This window comes from Crocodylus porosus, unplaced genomic scaffold (assembly GCF_001723895.1).
Source record: "Crocodylus porosus isolate Cpor-Errol unplaced genomic scaffold, CroPor_comp1, whole genome shotgun sequence".
In the NCBI taxonomy this organism is placed as follows: Eukaryota; Metazoa; Chordata; order Crocodylia; family Crocodylidae; genus Crocodylus; species Crocodylus porosus.
Genome location: NW_017728915.1, coordinates 10,387,913 through 10,402,993, shown reverse-complemented (window position 1 = coordinate 10,402,993; position 15,081 = coordinate 10,387,913). Strand labels below are relative to the sequence as shown.

General features: G+C 40.3%; 1 long non-coding RNA gene across 1 annotated transcript in view; it reads right to left on the bottom strand.

Moving 5' to 3' along the window:
• Window positions 1-13,788, bottom strand: part of LOC109310507 — a 33,503-nt gene extending 19,715 nt beyond the window's left edge. The window contains exons 1-2 of the long non-coding RNA XR_002101225.1: window positions 13,751-13,788; window positions 12,428-12,513 (exon numbers count right to left, since the gene is read on the bottom strand). This is a non-coding gene — a long non-coding RNA (uncharacterized LOC109310507). The remainder of the gene's footprint in view (window positions 1-12,427; window positions 12,514-13,750) is intronic.
• Window positions 13,789-15,081: the final 1,293 nt, after the last annotated feature.

Sequence of the window (15,081 nt, the reverse complement as noted above, 5' to 3'; positions counted from 1 at the left end):
CCTCCATGTGGCGCCCAGGGCCTGGGTCTGCTCCCAGACTCTCCATGCAGTCCTGTCTTCACTGAGTCTTCCTGGCCTTGTGCCAGGGGTTGGGGACCCGAGCCACCTCACACAGCTCCAGGGCCTCAGTCCCACTTGGACCGCACTGTGTACCATACATGCACTGAGATCCTGGCTGCTTACCAGGGGTTGGGGACAAGAGCTGCCTCGTGTAGTTCCCAGGGTCCTGGTCCCTCTTGGACCACCCATGCAGTGCCACCTGCACCGAGCCCCTGGCCTCATGCCAGGGGGTGCAGACCTGAGCTGCCTCATATAGCTCCCAGGGTCTGACTCCATGCACTGAACTGTGCACTGCTGTCGCACTTCTCAGCAGCATGGCTGTGAGCTGCACCACTCGCTGCTTCCATCCAGCAAAGAGGTCTTTGGGCTCTTCAGGGCTACTGCTCTGCTCTGCTGGGCAGCTCTCCCCAGCTCTTCTTAGTCCCAATCTCTTCTTCATCCCTTGATGCAGCATCTGTGCACCAGGCATGCTGTTCTTTTATACCCTTCAGAGGCTCTGGCCCCGGATTGCAAGAAAACTAATCAGGGTGAGGGGAAGTATAGTCCTCACCTAGATCCAGGCTCTTCACTTTACCCTGATCAAGTGCAGGGCAGCCTCTCCTCCATCATCATCTGATTGGTAGGAATGTCCCACCAATGGCTCAAAGCCCTTTCGAGCCAGCAAGCTGGGCTGCTACCAGCATGCCCACCACAGACTTAACTGTTGGTTTGGTTAAATCAGTTTATTGAACTTCTGTCCCAGATCCCCTCCAGATTCAAGTTAACTCACAGTCCCACAGCATCCCAGGATGCTTTGCACCTCTCCAGCAACCCCCACCCCCCCCTCCACAGGGCTAGCCTTGGCTCAAGCTGTTTGCTTCACCAGAGCAGGGAGGCATGCTCTAGCACCCCAGGTTTCTGGTCTGGGCCACTGCAGGAAATGTATGTGGCTACATTTCCAGTATCCAAAGTGAATGTCTGTTCACTTATTGGTTCAATCTCCACAGCTTAAACTAACCTGCAAAGATTGAATTCATTCAGCCTCCAGCTTTTTGACCATCTATACTTATCCTGGATAGCTAAGGACTAGCATTATGAGGAGTTCACAGGACAGCAAAATACCCTTTTGGAGGGAGGTAAAAATGGAAACAATTTGTAAACAGATGCTGTTAAAAATATTTCCTGGAAAGACTGTTCTATTACAAACCTTGCATAATGAAAATAACTTACAAATCCCATAACTTTGCATAAAATGATCTTTTCATATTTATGATCAGTTCCTCCAAAAAGCAGCTTGGGGACATTATTTCTGGGTAAAGAGGTACATTTCACATGGACAGCAAAGAGATTCTTATTTCTTTCTGGTAAGGATGTGATACCAAGATTGAGAGGGCTGCTCATTAGCAGGGTCACAATAATGTAACCCACCACACTGCAGGTTTTATATTTCTAATCTGAATGCTGGGGTTGTAAGCTGATCTGAGTTCTTTCATGCCAGTGAGTGGTGAATTTAAGGATTGGAATTGTGCTAAGAGAAGCTGAGATGGAAACGTGCCAATACTAATATGTACATGAAGGGTGTTGCTCCAACTTCATCACTTACAATCTTTACCAAAGATACTAAAATAACAGAAATGTGTGCAAGTAACCTTCAGAGACTGGACTAGCCTAACAGTGCCTTTATATGAATAAGAGGTGCTTAGGCCTAACAAAAACATAATTGCACATATTTAAGACCACATAACACAGAGGTTTCTTGGCCCAAAGCCACAAGCCAATTGTTATCCATATAGGAAACTGAATCCTGAAACAAACTGTGAGCCAAGTTCTGCTCAGTTATATCAATTCAATGTTGCTAAAGTCAAGGAGGTTCCACAGGTGGGACTAACAACTCCCACCCATAACTGTCTGGACTAATTGTGCAATCAGGAGATATTTCCTGTTTCCATCTTATTTTGCCTGTGTTGGCCTCCCAGATTTATTTTTAATCCTAGATACAGTAACTGCAAAGTGCTGTTCATTTTCATATGCTTTTATAGTATGCAGGAAAATTATGTTTCTTTGCAGTACAATCACTCAACGTTCTAGTAGCATGCATGGGAGCAAGAAGAAAGCTATATATTTGGGGGTCTAAAGGAACTCTCTAATGGATCAGCTTTTGCTACAGGTCATAACAGAGGCACAATTTTGTCTAAGCAAGCACAAAGCGTACACCATTTCTTGAATGTCAAAAATACTGGGGTTACTTTTCTATGGTATAGTAAATACATCAAGTAAAACTATAAATGCATACAACTTGAGTAAAACCCTGAGGTTTTCTAAACTGCTACATGTGGTTTCTCTCAAGGGCCTGTTGCTCTGTACTTAAGTTAATTTTTTTTATTGTTTATCATGCTCTCACTGTATTATCTATTAGGTCTGTGTGAAGCGGCTAATATTCACTTCGGATTTGGCTAATTTGGGGGACAGTGATTCAATTCAGTGATTCAAATCACTATCCCAAATTGATTTGGCTGAATCTGGCAGCCAAATCTCTGAATCAAACAGAGATTGTTCTCCCAGCCCCATCAATGGCTGCCCAGCCCCAGCGTCCCGGCTCTTAAAAAAAAAAAAAGCCCACACTCACCAGCTCCTGCCAGGCAGGGAGGCAATCTTCACTGCCCCCCACTGCTCATGCTGTGTGGGGGGCTCTGTCATGAGCCCCCATAGGCCCCAATGGCTGCTGCAGCAGCCAGTGAGTGCGGGGCCTCTTTCTTTTCTTTTTTTAAAGAATGAGAGCTGGGACTGGGCGAGGCAGCCATTGATGTTGCTGGGAGAGTGGGCAGGGGCCAGGGGCACTCACAGGGGGCTGGGGGAGCAGGCAGGGAATGGGGCCTAGTGGGGATCCCCCCATGGTCCCCTTCCTTCTTTTCCAGCCCCCCACTCCATCCCCTACTTTACTGGCACAGAGTCTGGGTCATGGGTCCAGCTCCCTGTGGTGTCAAGTGGGGCTGCCCGAATCTCCGAATCTTTTCTGAATTGATTCAGAGAGCTTTGAATCAATTCAGATCTTTTTACTGGTCTCCTGATTCAATTTGGATTCAGACATTTGGCTAGCGAATCAAGCCGTATCTCCTCCAGATTGACTCAGTACCCGAAGCTTTGCATAGCCCTCTTATTTATTTGGATTCTTGCAGTATTCAAAGGCCACAATGGAGTTCACAGCCTGTTGCACTGTGTGAACCAATTGTTTCAGACCACCCCTTCCCCAAATTGGCTTAGAATTGGCATAGGTACCACAGGAAAAAAGGTGGGAGATAGGATAGAAAACGGAGACACAGAAATTTAGACTAGACCATAGCTGCGTACTACATGGAAGAGTTAAGAGCAAAACTCAAATCTGAAGTCCCTGTATAGCACCCTAACCACTAATCTAAATATCTTCCAGACTGTGCTTGTTCTCTTAGTCTGACTATTAAACTAACATATGTTGAACTGGCAAATACTATTTTTAAATACATGTGAAAAATATCTAAAGTAGCACTGAATGAGAACTGGAATTTTTAGCCCCCAGTGAGCTCTTATAATTCAATATTTGTTTTATCTTGAAGCAGGATGAAAAGCTAAAATATCAATTATTTTTGTAAAACCAAACAAGTGTCCTAAAGAATCAAAATGTTTTATTTTAGCATTTTCACATTCAAGATCTTTCTTGGAGCCAGGTCTCATCATCCCTATTTCAAAGGCTGCCCAAGAGCTTCATTCCTCTGAAGAAAATCTTTTTCCAGTTTTGAGCCTAAATTTTATACCCAGCCAGTTGCATCCATTTCTTTGTGTGCCAGCATTGTCCTTTAGCTTAAACAGCTATTCTCTGTCCCTAGTGTATATGAGATGATGTATTGATAGACAGCAGTCATATTCCATCATAGCATTTGCTTTGCTATGTTAAACAAATCAATCTTCTTCAGTTTCCTCTGATAACATAGACTCACTATTCCCCTAATGATTCCTGTAGCCATTTTCTTCAGCTAATTCCACACAGATGACCAGACTTGTTCACAATATTCCAAATGAGGTCTCATTCATGCCACCTAGAATGACACTAATACTTCCATTCCTCCACAAAAAAAATTTTTGCCAGTAGATCCTAGGATCACATAGTCATCTCATCCTTGACTAGCACACCTCCTCCTTTCTTCAACATTTTCTTCCTCCGTCCCTTGCAACTGTGGAGCCACAGCTTGGCAAGAAATTCTTGTTATTAGTCCTTAAGTGTATGAACTAATATTTGATATTATTAAATTTCATCCCATTTCTATTACTTTCATCCTCAAGGTCATCCAGTTCTTTCCATACAATTCTCCAATCCTCACAACTCTGTGTTTATCAGTAAACATTGTTAGCACACTCCTAACATTTGTGCTAAGGTTATTAATAAAAGGGAGGAGAAGTGAAAAGGAAATTTAGAAATATCAGGTGTTACCTTGATAAAGGAGAGCCAAACTAATGTTTGGACAATTTATATCTGTTTATGACTACAACATAGCTCAATTTGAGGCTTTATGTACAGGATCATAGAGGAATACACCAAATGACTGCCAGAATGGTGCAGTCCTTAGTAGGCCATGTAATGCGTGAGTAACTTAAGGTACAGTTACAGAATTCACGTACATGCTTTAGACTGTGGGTATCTTCCAGTAACAAGTTAAGTAAGTTTTTAGCCATTTTATTCTGCTTAAGCAGCACAGAGTAGATGTATTGGGTCTGACCATCTGGTCCAAGAACATTTCAATTTTCCCTGAATGTTGTGTGACAACCATGATCTGCCCTTGAAAACTTTGGCCAAATCCAGTCCTCATTCAAATGTACCATAATCAAAGGAAATTCTTTCCAAGCTAAGAACTGAGCAAAAAGACTGGGTTTTTTTGCTTTTTTGGGGAGTTTTTTTTGGGGGGGTGTTATTTTTTTTACTTCAACCACTTCATACTAAGAATTCATTTTGAAAAATTCTGTAATTTTTAGAAGAAAAGCAGACATCGACAGTCCCTACTTTCAACCCAAACTAAACCAGACCTCTTACTGGAAGTTCAAGAATGTTCAGCCAACTGTTCTCTCTAATTTCTTATTCTGTTTGTGGCTGCCTCTGAAAGAGAAAATACCAGGGTACCACAAGAGTCTGTTTTCAGAAGTTTCCCAGCTCAACTTGGCAGTCCCACCAGATGTTAAAATATTTGAAAGCAGCATCCAAAATGTTCAGGTGTTTCTTATCAGGCCTCTGAGTTTTCAGTTTCATACATCACTAGCAGGAAGAAAAGGCTTCATTAGATAAACATTAGCTAAAGAGTGAGCATCTAACTGTTCTCTTTTAATTGGAAAAAGACAGCTGGCCTTGTAGGATCTTTTACGATCTCCCTATTATTGTTATTTAAGCTGAACATGTAACTTACTAATTCTTCAACATTTGGAAGGAAATAAAGGCAAAACTAAAATTGCTCTAATGATATAAGTACTGAAAGTAATAAAGATTTCAATTGAAGTCTGGCATAACTAATGAATGGTACTGCTTCACCATTACCCATTTTCAATATTGTATACTTTAACAACTAATGGCACTATTCTGATAGCTAATAGGTTGTTTTTGCTTGCCCTCTAAGGCCACGTCCAGACAAGCATGGAAGTTTGATTCCCCGAGGACAAACAGCAGCAGCGCAGCTTATGCAGCAACTACTTTCCCTGGGGAACATCTGTGCCATGTGTTCTTTGGCACATGGCAAGTTACCCTGAAGGTGGTAGGGGAGGCTGGGGCCAGCACTGTGGCTGGCCCCAGCAGCCTTACCTGGGGTTCTGGGGACCTCCTGGGGCTGCAGCAGTGGTGATCCTGTCAAGCGGAGCCTGGCTGGTTGCTGCTGTGTGGCTCTGGGCAGCCTGGCTCCATTTTCCAGAAGCTCATGCTGCCCATGTATGTGCTGCTCTGCCTTCTTTTTGCACAGGTCTTTTTGACCCCTGGAGATCCAGATATCCAGAGCAGCATACACATGGGCAGAGTGCCCTTCCAGTGTGGAGAGCACCTGACTGTGCAGTATGTGGAGTAGCAGATGTGTTTGTGGTGCCACATACTGCACAGCTGTGCTCATTTGGATGCGCCCTAAGGAGGAATTTCTTCCCTCTTTACATAAATCTTAAGTTAGATTTCTGGGAACCTCCCCAAAAACCCAAAAGATGCTACTGAAACCTTTTGTATGCGAGCATGAACCGTTTGAAAGTGTGAAACAATAACATCTCTGGCCAGCTCACACTGACCCATGCCATACCTATAACAACTTGGTGCTGAGTACCACTGAAAGCCAATTCCTTGTCCTTAAAAGGGTCAGCTTGGTTTGTTTAGGCATCCTGGGAGAGAACAGGATACAGTTACCTTGTAGCAGAGAAAAACTGCATCATCCCGTAAAAGGGGTTTCTGTGATTGTTGGTCTGGGAATTAAGGGCCAACATTAGGGAAGTAGCTATTTAAAAAGGAATCCGAGAGCTACAGGGAAGAATTGGTTTCCAGGGAAAAGCATACTCTGCCTTCAAAACATCCTGGTCAACAGGACTTAGAGGCACAGGAAGACTCTCAAATGTAGGGTTACCATATTTCCAGTTCCAAAATGGAGGACACCTGGCTATGTGGGGGGAAGATAGATGACTGGGGCGGGTGGGAAGAGGCAGTGATATGGCAGTTCCCTGCCCATGCCCATTCTGTTGCCCTTCACTCCCAAGCCATAGCCCCCCTCCACCCATGCCCCTGACTCAGAAGCTACAGTCCCCCAGCCCTGCCAGTGCATCTCACCCCCAATCCACAGGCCCCTGCGCCCCCTAGCCCTGACCCTGCAAGCACAAGCACCAGCTCCAGTGCTCTTGGGCCAGCCACAGAGCTCCCTGCTGCTTCCACCCCACACCTCCACCTTCCACTGCTGGAGGGGCGTGCATCTGAGCGTGTGCCTCCCCCACCCTGCTGCAGCCCCACCACACACACACGGGTACACAAAGCCCCGCCCCCCCAACAAATGTACCTGCACCCAGCTGCTGGGCTCCTCCCACCCCCTGCCTGGCTACATGGTGACCGTGTGTGTGTGTGCCCTCCAAGCACCCTATAACCTTACTCAAATGTGTTCTCCCAGAAGTCAAGGAATGCTGTTGTTTGTTGGAGAATCAGGATCATATGGGAGTTAATACCTCTGACAGAGAATATTCTGAGAATAAAATCCTGTTTAATACCTGCAATTGTCATGGATCTTTTAGTAAATTCTGAGACAGGTTAGATTCCAGCCATATGTATTTGTGTAATCAAGTCCCTTCACAATACTGCTTAGGGACAGACAAGCATGCCACACAGTTTTGTGTGAACTAGTCCTGCTGAAATGAATTTTTTGCTAGTCTCTGAAAGCAGCAGTAGGGCCTAACTAAATATGGCTTCCTTCTTTCTTCTCCAACTGAATTCAGTAGTTAAATTTCAAATGACTTCAACAGGAGTGGGAACAGAAGAAGGTAACATAGAAAACCTTTACAAAGGAAGAGAACTTGGCTTTATATTAATTTCTCTCAAGCGAGCAGGCAATTTAATTGTTAGAAATAACAACTCAGAAATAAACATTTGGAAGTACTCCAAATATTTTGCAACTTTCTGCAGGTTATATATAAACCTGGGGATGGTAGGGACTTTCTAGAGAAAAATTCAAAATAATAAAATCAGTTTGAGATGTTATATTTATTTTGGGATTTAAATTTTAAAAAATCTTATTAGTGGAGACCCATGAGAACATGGGGGGTGGGGGGGAGGAGGGGAGGAAAAGGGTGAGGGTGTGAAAAATGTTTAAAAAGACATTGAAATATGTGCAGTTAACCTTTGATCAAAGACTGTGAAAGCTCAGTTTCATGATGTTTTCTGAGAAATTACAGTACTTGACATGTACACACATACAATTTTATTCCTTAGGTTAAATGACTTTAATACTGAATTTTACAAATGTTGTGGAGACAAAGCTGTGCCATGCTTTGATGTATCTCTTTGTTATAATAAATGCCCTGAATTCATTTAGGTGACCTTGATTTCTTTAATCTGTCAAGAGGGTAGAGCTATATTTTTTTTTTCCTTTCAGATGTGGAAAATCTCAGTTTTGCATGATACTTTTCAGCTAAGAATTGATAGAAAACCATGGATATTTTAGAGTAGTTGATGGCCTTTTCTGCCTTAAGACTAGGATTTTCTACTTCTGTTCCTTAACAGTAAGATTTTATTAGACAGCATACTGGAGGAAGGCCAGCTCAGGAAATATTTGGAAGAGATGTTTTTGTCATTTTCTCCAACGTGCTTTTCCCTTCTAGACCCAGAATTATTGTTGTAGGAAATCCTCCCCAGGTATAAAGATCTCCTTCCTCTACCATCATGCAATACAAATTATGATGATATTTTGCCTTAGTGGAGTTTTGCTGAAGAGCATTAATACAATCAATTATTCACCTAGATATATACACTCAAGGCACGACAGACACTTTTCCCATGCCAGGTCAGTTATGGAAAAAGCAGCCATAATGTGATTGCAGCCTTAAGTATTGGGAAGACTTATCAATGGTTATCCACTGGAATTTATTCTTAATGTCGATACACAGTTACGCCAGTCCTGTGTGGAGTCAAGTAAGTACAGACTAATATTATGCATATTAAACACCTAAGAATGTTTATTGTGACACCTGTCCTGAGTACAATTCAGCATTATGACTGCCTCTCCACTTTGTAGTCACCATGCCTTTAGTTATTGTTCTCCCTCTTCCCACTCCTAGAAGAAAGAGTGCATCAAACCTTTAAAAAGTTTTGGTGGGAAAAAATAGTTATTACCTGTGAACAGCAGAGATTTTCACATGAAAGTCACTTTTTGATGTCAGTTTACAAAATGTGCAATTTGGGCTCTGAATCCTAACCTGTGAAAGACTTTAAGTATTTGCTTAAATCTCAACTATGTCACTGGGCTTTAACCCAAGCTTAAAGTTAAGATATACCCAAGCACTTTCCTGCATCAGGACCCCAGTGACTAATCCACCCCATGCCACAGTTTGCGAGAAACTGATGATTCTTCAGACAGATCTTAAGGCTGTGGTCATTTTCCTTCTTAATGAACCAGTCATATCATTCTCATCCATGCTACCAAAGATAGAGCACAAAAATCTCTGGGGAAGTTATGATGCTCTTGTGAATTTCTGTCAAACGTTCTTGGACATGACATCTAAAATGATAGTCTGTGTAGGTAAAATATGCATATTACTACCTGTGCTAATTATACACAAAATGTATATGCTAGTACATGTCAAAAATCAAGGGCTTATTAATATAGACGGACAAAAAGCCACAAGTTCAAGGGAGTTCAAATTTTAAAGTAAGGTGTTAACTGAAAAACCAGTTAACCACTGTTTAAAACACAACTTCCAAATATTGTGAACACAAGAATCATGAAGACTTTTCCTGGTTAAAACTATCACTTGGCAAGCTGACTGAACTTTAATTTGTTCACATGACATGTTAATATTGTCATATGACAGTACCACAATGCTCCATATTTTTTAAGAACTATAACAAATTGAGACCTTTAAGCACTCTCAAAAATAGCTTTCTGTAACACTCTTGTTTCAGAGTTTGTGGAACACCACTTTGTAATTGCTTGCAGATACCTGACCTTAGAAAGTGTACTTTAGAGCATTTATGATGTGTTATATAACAGAGTACAGACCTGCCAAGCCTCAGTTTCACTGAATAATATGAACTTAGTAGGGAATTCCAGGAGCCGAACGTTCAAATTATTTTCCCTCTCCAATTATGCAGTTACCCAATCCTATTGTGATCATTATCAAGATGTTATAGAATGGTAATCAGCTTTCAAAGACAAGAGAAAGGAAAGATAGTTGGAACAATCAAAGATGGACATTTTACTTTGGATTCCATTTTTTAAAAGCATAAATACAAACAAATGCTCTAGGAAGACCAGCACAGGAAAATATTCCAAAAGGTAACACCTTCTAATAGCACACAAATATTTTATGCATATATAGTATATTTCATCCAGGCTTCTTAAAGCACTGAACAAATATTAATATAATGCCAGATTCTGCCATCTTAATGTATGTTGAGTTGTATTACTCTGTGAGGAGTCCTACTGAATTTAGTGGGGCAATCTGAAGAGTAATTAACACTTTAGGTTGAGTAAAGAAACCAAATCCTAAACCTGAAAACACTTTGGTATATCAATATTACATAGGGAAGTGGTGGAACAAAGGCGAAACTGATCTGCTTTGTGTAACAAGAATCTGTTCTCATGTAGTACCCAACTAATCCTGGTTTCTAGTCTTAGCTCCTAACCACCATTCCAAACTTCCTCCCACGGAAAAGTTGCACTGTAGGGAAAAAAATTATAACCTGAAGATCCTGCACAATACCTTGAGTTAAAGTTGAGGAACAGGAGTGCACAAAATAATCCTGCTGATAAAATAAATTATCCTGTACAGTCACATTATAGCAAACTTAATATAGCTCACTCAAATTGTCCCAGGGACTAAAATAACATGCGACAAAATGTAGAAAGAGGGGCTTGAGTCACAAAGTTTGGATTTGATGTTGAACATGCCCAAGAGTTGGGGGACTTTTCAGTCCAAGAGTCAGGTCTGAAATATGACATACAGAGCTCAATTTCAGTGAGGGAAGAATTGGGATTAGCTGACTGTTGATAAACTAAGGGACAGATTCTATTCCACCTGTTAGGTGTGTAAGTGGGCTTATTCTACTCTGCTCAGATCCCTGTAAGTATGCTAACTTTTTTGGCTCACACCATCAACTTACCCTTGAATATAAAGCAATGAGCAAGGACAGCACCCATCCCCCATTTGCATTTATTGTTTTTTAGGACTCAGGCAGAGAAGAACAGGTTCACACTTAGGTATAGGAAGAGCACTTAAATGTCTTTTTAGAAATAAGCAATCATTCCTCTTCACTTGCAGCGTATGAACAGTCATGGGAAAGTATTAGTTAATTTACCTTCCAGCTTTTTTCTTTGTTAATATGTGTTTAGATTTTGGCTAGTGCCTTGCAATCAGAAAATATTGTTAAAGATTGCATAAGGAGCTTCATAACAAGACATTCCTTCCTAATGACATATGATCTTGGGTTTTCTACCTTAGAAAGTAGAGTACTCCAGCAGGAAGGGGGAAGAAGGGTGGGGCAGGAGGCAATGCTATCATCTCATATAGAAGTTTTTGCAGCTGGGATGAGGTCAGGAGCATGTTCTCAGAGACTACGGTTCCATGATAATTAAATGGAGATTGGAGAACACCTAAATGCTCTAAATTTAGTGGTGTTTAAACTAGAAATAAATTATTTGGGTCAAATTAATTTATTCCCTCCCCTATACCTGATTATGTTCATGAACAGTCATAACCTAGTATTATGCTCAGAATGAAATATCCAGATTTATCTGTACTTCATGACTCAAACTGTTACTACTGGACAAATCAATCTTTTAATTGAAGTAGTCATTTAAAAAAAAAAAACAGTCCCTTTCTACTTCTATATAGTTACATGAATTTTTTAGAAGTGTCATACATACAATAGCTCCCCTAGTGTGACAGTTCAGTGGGAAAGCGCAATTACAAAACTTTACATTACAGTAATTTCTCCATTATGGGATAATTATTTACATTTAAGTGAAACAGCTTCACACAATTATTCATAAATCAAAAATAGAATTCTTCTGGTTTAATATTTAAAAGCTGTTGAGGTGCAAGGTCATATGTCAGCTGTGATGGCCGTAAACCTGAAGATTAGCAGCATTCCTCTCCGATGATTTCAGTGTTCTTTCAAATGATGAGTGAACATTATTTTTGCTGTTCAGGGGAGTGCTTGACATTTGATTTTCAAACCAGTTTAACCATATGAAAAGGGTTAATTTTTCCATGAAAGAGAACTCTGAGCTAACTCTTTTGGGCAAAACTACCTCTGGGTTACAATAAGAAGTTAGTTGAGTTGAAGCTACTGAATTAACCTTGAGTTTTCTCTGGAACAAGGAACATTGCTCAGTAAGTCTGTGAAGCCCAGCAAGCAGCAGAGCCCTGAAGCATCAAGAAAAGGTAAATATTTAGTAATTATTAAAAGCTCCTCTTTTTTTTGGATTTATACCAAAGATTTACAATATATAGTAACACAGTTCCAAAAAAGCACAAATAAGCTATGTGCTTGTGCTGAGTGAAATCCTGATCTGATTGAAATGAGTGAAAAAATTCCCATTGATTTCAAGGTTTTTACCCATAGTCTTGCTCACTGGAATGACCCCATCCTATTTCTGAAAACTGGTTCCTTAGAGCCTTCAAGAAATGCATGTTAAAATGATACCTCAAAAATCTTTCTCTGTTATTACAAAGCTCTTTCAGAGAGACTTAAGTCTGGAAGATGAAGTTGGCTCCCACAGGCTCAATAAGCTGGAGAGAGAATGATCTCACTAAATGCTTCAGGCAATTTAAAAGTCCTTTATAACATTTATACAGCTGCCCATATAAACAACATTGTGTCAATACTGTCAGTAATTAGAAGTAACCCAAATAAACTGCAAAGAGGAAATGAGGCATAATAGCTCATCAAACCACATGGTTTCAAAATCCACCAGTTTGACTAGAATCTGAACTCTTGCATTAAGATTGTACCATTTTATAAAATGTAATTTTTTAAAAAAAGAACAACTACTTGAGACATTGTATTTCATAGGGAAAAAAATCCATTCCATGTATTTGTTTTCTTCCCTCCCCACCCCTCCCTCCACTTTCATATGCTGAGAAATCCAGATATAGTATTTTACAGCCTGCAGTACCTCCAGGGTCTCCTGGCAGTGTTACAATATATAATCACCATCTCAGGAAAAAATAGTGAATGCATTTGAAGAAAAACACTTTTATAATTTAGCCTCTAGTGAGTCTTGCACAGTTCAAAATATTAAGTTAAACTAATGACAGAAGCTGCAGAATGTCAAGTTGCCATGCCAAAGCTGTTTCTTCACTTTCTGTGGTTTGTTTAACTTTGCCAACTGGTCAATGCAATTTATCGAAGAGATATCACAAGACTCCAGCATGTGTTGAAGTATGCAATTACTTGGCTATTTTCTCATATTACAAGATTTGTCTCAATGAGTGCCTGCCTATTGTAAAAGAATAGCAAAATGTCTTTAAACCAGATCTGATAAATATAATTCTTGTTGAGTGATGAATATGATTACACCTGCATGTCTCTGAGTTTGGTTACTAAAACACAGTTCAAAACATGTTTTATTACTCAGTAGCCTAAAGTAAACAACTAACTGCCTACTTTGTTTTACACAAGCCTTAGTTTCTCAGTTTTAAAGAAACTTGTCTGTTTATTTCATTTCATTATTTATTTTATGCATTTGAGGCTGGCATTAACCAATTCAAGTTTTACTGACTTCAGAGGAACCAAACTGATTTACAGCAACTGGGATTCAGCCCCTTTAGGGTATATGCTTAACTTAATCTATGAGAGAAATCACAAGATTTTTCCAGACACTGTTTTGATAGCAAATACAAATTATTATCTCATCTTTATGGCTAGGTACAAACAATCAAAAAGCCCAAGGCTGAATCGATTCAGTCTTTGGGTTAGTTGTAAAATACATAGATTAAATTGAAATTAAAGGGAACAAAGGTTTACCTTTGTTTTGGGAAATGTAGCCACATGCCTACAGTGGCCCAGGCCAGAGCACCACTCTCTGGCTGTGTTCACTTCCTCTTCCTGCTACCCCTGAGATCTCTGGGATTTGCAGTCCAGAATTACAGCAGCAGGACTGTGCAGGGTTGATCATCAAATCCTCTTGGATTTGTAGTCCGCAGTTGTAACCAGCAGTAAGTTTGAGTGAGAGAAGGGGTATTTAACCCCACTTCCTGGCCCCAGCTCCCAGCCGGGGTTTGCTGGGGGAGGGGGGGGCAGTCCTTTAACTTTGCTTAAAATATTTTCAACAAAGATTTTGACAAGGTCTAGATTTCCAGTGTAATGACTTATACTTCAGATTTGATTTTCTCATGTACAATGGTTTACTTGAAGAGCAACATTATTAAAGTGCACGCCAGTATATTGACTTAAAGGAGAGGAAAACAGCTTCACAGATTTTGAATGCAGATTCTCAGTCAGATTCTCAGCTAGGTAAATCAAAGTAGTTCCATTAACTAGAATTCCCTTTGACTCTAATGAAGTTATTTTGAGTTGCCCTGGCTGAGGACATGACCCCATAGATGTATTTGGTCAATGAGATCTAATACATCAAACCATTCAAAAAATGTCATTCTTGTCTGAAAAAACTGGATAGAGGTGAGACAGTTACAGTAAGTTGCAGTATACCAAATGTATAGCACTTTGCTTCTTGATCTTGTCTATTTTGAGAATTTCTTGTTTGCTTGAAGATCAATGGTTTGGTTTACCTCTTGTCCTTCACTTTTAAACTGAAGAAGTCAACAGGCCTATCATAACAGGATGCCAGGACCTTCTTAGAACTCATGGACCTGACTGAATTTCTGATTCCATTTTATGTTCAGTTCCAAGCTCTGTGTGGCAAAAATAGACAGAGATGCAATATGAGTGGGAGTGAAGAGATGCAGTTAACTTGACAGTACATTTGGTATAAAAATAAAAAAAGATTAAGTAAAGCAACATTTATTAATGACACATAAATGTAGATCCAAATTAGAACAAGAAATCATATGCAATTTAGGAGTTAAATGGAATAGATCATAGACCCATTTTCTGATCATAGACCCATTTCTTTGGTACTACTTTTGTGTGTCTTTTTTTAAAAGCACTATGAACAATTCAGTTAACCATTATCAGTAGAAATAATCACAGGGTTCAAGTCTGATCTTGTACTACTCTCATACCTTTGTATTTCTATTCCCCCTCCAGAGTCACAGCAGATTTGTACCAGCATAATTTTGACTACAATTAAGTATACTGATCTTGATCTCTGCACTGGGTTACATGATCTAACAGTA